Raw genomic sequence first — 3,300 nt, forward strand, 5'->3', positions numbered from 1 at the left:
ATATATATATATAAGAATAATGTAATCTTGTAAGACACTTAAAAAGTTTGTTGCATAAAAATGTGTGGCTTCCATTGGCGGGAATTTTCAAACGAGAGATTACGCAACACGACTGATTTCTTATTATGTTAATTATGTTTCTTTACTTTTCCTTCTTCTTCTTATTCTTATTCTTTATTTGTTCTATTTCTCTTGCCAACTTAACTGCCTCAGAATAGTAATTGTTCGAATTAAGATGAGATTTTTTTCATTTTTCAAAATAAATATTTTGTCGGATATATCGAATCTCAATAATTAACAACAAGAACAAGAACAACAACAACAACAACTATGACAACTACTACTACTGCTACAACACAACTAATCGATTATTTAAATATCGAAAAAACGATATTACGTTTTAATAATAATAATAATAATTAACGACGAAACACTCTGAATTAATTATTTCATCGATAGATAAAATACTATGAACTTTTTTCAATTCTAACGTTTTGTCAATGTTAGAAAATTTTGTGTGTATGTGTGTGTGTGTGTGAACTTCGTGATGATCGTTCGCTGGCCGCCCGATCCGATCGATACGATCTGTTCCTTCTTCCCTTTTTTTTTTTCCATTTATTTTCTTTTCTTTCTGTGTGTTTTTTATTTCTTTTTTTTATTCCGAATTCTCAACACTCCAATCTAGATTTGTTTCATCGTTCCCTGTTTTCTTCTTGTTTTTTTCTTTTTATACGACAATATCGAACCTGTTTTTTTCTTCCTGACATTTTGAAAATAAAAATATCAGCGTTAATTAATTGTCGTTTGGTTATTAACGCATGAGACAGTATGCAAATGAGTAAGGAAAAAACAAAACAACAAAGTTAAAATTATTCGTTTCGCATAGGCACCTATAGAATGTTTCTTGAAAAATATTTATTGTTTTTTTTTTCTCTCTCTCTTTCTCTCTCTCTTTCTTTTTCTTTTTAATATCACACGTTAATTGACACGTGGGTAACTTATTATTATAATATTTTATTTTTAATCTTAGAATTTGTGTGACTTCTATGATAAAACATGTCAAACTTACGTGACAATTAACGTGTTAATATTATACAACTACCGTTAATTTAATAAATAAACAAAAGTGTTGAAAATGTGTTAAGAAAAAAAATTAATAATGAATATTATTTAATAAAAAATGAAATATTTCAAATATTCACTGATTTGGTGGTTGTAGTAATGTTAAAAAAAAAAGAAAAGAAATAAGAAACGAAATTTGAGAGAATGTAAAACGCGTGTGTAAAAAAGAGGGAAAAGAAAAAAAAACAAGAAATAATTCAAGAACGTTCGATATAATTAGATAAACAAAACAAAATGTGAATCGTAGTTTAAATGCTTCTGCGATGAAGAGGTATATTAAATGTGCGTTGCAATAGCCTGAGCCTTTTGTTGAAAAAAAAAAAAAAAAAAAAAAAAAAAAAAAAATCACATCACATTCATACATATATCAATATATTTTTTTTTTTTATTTTTTTTAATTTTCTTTTTTTCTTTTTTTTTTTTTAAGAAAGCTCCGCTGCTGCGACGAACTTTACCGACTTGTCACGGCAGCGTTTTACACGACGTTCATTTTATTTTAAATATTATAATAGTTAAGTTATATAATTATAACTTGTAGTTAATAATTAAGTTAATTAACTACGAATGAATATAATTAATTAATCGAATAATTAATTATTGTGAACGAACAGACAATTTAGTATTGTAAGTTTATTAGTTCTTGTATCGTCAAGGAATCATTGTATCTCAATCGACGAGAAATCGAATTTAGAATTATTATTCATATTGTGTTTATTTTTTTCTTTATTATTATTATTATTATTATTATTATTATTATTTACTTTGCGTATCATTTTAAAACACGTTAGTAAATTCTTCCTCGTTACCTAAACCTTTTTAAACAGTTCCTTATTTTAAACAAATTAATGTACGATGCCATTTTATGATTCACAAAGTTCAATGCATCTTTTAATATTTCTTGCACCTTTTCAAACTTAATCGAACTGAAAAAAAAAATGTAAATTTAATCGGACAATCTCCCGATCAAAAATTTCAAAAGTGTGTTCCGTCACAATTCGGGTTTTTTTTTATATTTTTTTAAGAAATAAAATAAAAAAAGAAAACAAACGAAAAGGAACAGGTAGGTAAACCAATTCATATTTTTGTATCAATTATACTTTTTTATCTCAAATTATTCTGCAATTATATAAAAGTATGTATATTATTACTAAGTTTAATTCTTAGGGATGTTTTTTTTTTTGGACAGGTTTAAATTAAATGAACAATCTGTTTATCCGTTGAACGTTTCGTCCCTATATTTGGGACTTCCTCAGCAACTCAATAGTTATGTTCACTAGTCAATCTAACATCATTTCTCATTACAGTCATAAGTATTTACTATTTTATATATAGAGTCMATTTTAAACCGTTATCCTACCATAACTTTTCGAACACTACTGGTTACCTCTAATCTGGTGTTTCCTAATCTAGATGTCTTTGTTTTTATTGTAARCTCTGTTACGTGTCTTGTTGTGGTAATTAAATTTTAAAATTTCGTTATATGTGCTATTTAGATTATTAGTATCGGTTCTGAAATTAATTGTATTATTGTTCGTTATATGGTACAKTTCACTGATATTTCTTTTGTACCAGTTATCTTCTTTATCTCAAATTTTGGTTTCGTCGAATTTCAAATTATGTCCTGTCTTAAAATGATGTTCTGCCAACGCGGTGGTATTTGTTTTTTGTGCATTCTTCGGTTTACTGTCGTTCCTATGTTGGTCAAATTAATTAATTTATAATAATTAATTTATAGAGTGTCCTACAAATAACTCTAGTCACAATTTTTCAAGTACTTGCGATAATCTGACAAAAAAATACATTAAACTAAAGTTGATGTGTTTTTAATTGACTATACATGGCAATAAAAAAATGATCGAAAAAAATTTCTTTTTTATTGTTTTTTTAAGGCTACATTTATTTTTTTAAATAGTACCTAGTATTTTTGACTTACCATTACATTTTCTACATGTTAATAATAAACTGCGATTTGCTCCCGTGGGAATATACTTTTAATATTTTTTAAACTTATAGCAAAGGGGATCTTCATGATTTTTATATTAAATTAAAGTGCACTCTTTTTTCTACGCGTGGAATACTATATCGAGTTATAAATTTAGCATGTGAAGTTCAGGAAATGTCAGAGAATGCAATGCTGTAAATTGTGCATCTTTGCAATTTTTTGAAAAAGTTTTGATA

Source organism: Polistes canadensis, unplaced genomic scaffold, assembly GCF_001313835.1.
Source record: "Polistes canadensis isolate GaletaPanama2010 unplaced genomic scaffold, ASM131383v1 scaffold_380, whole genome shotgun sequence".
Lineage (NCBI taxonomy): Eukaryota > Metazoa > Arthropoda > Insecta > Hymenoptera > Vespidae > Polistes > Polistes canadensis.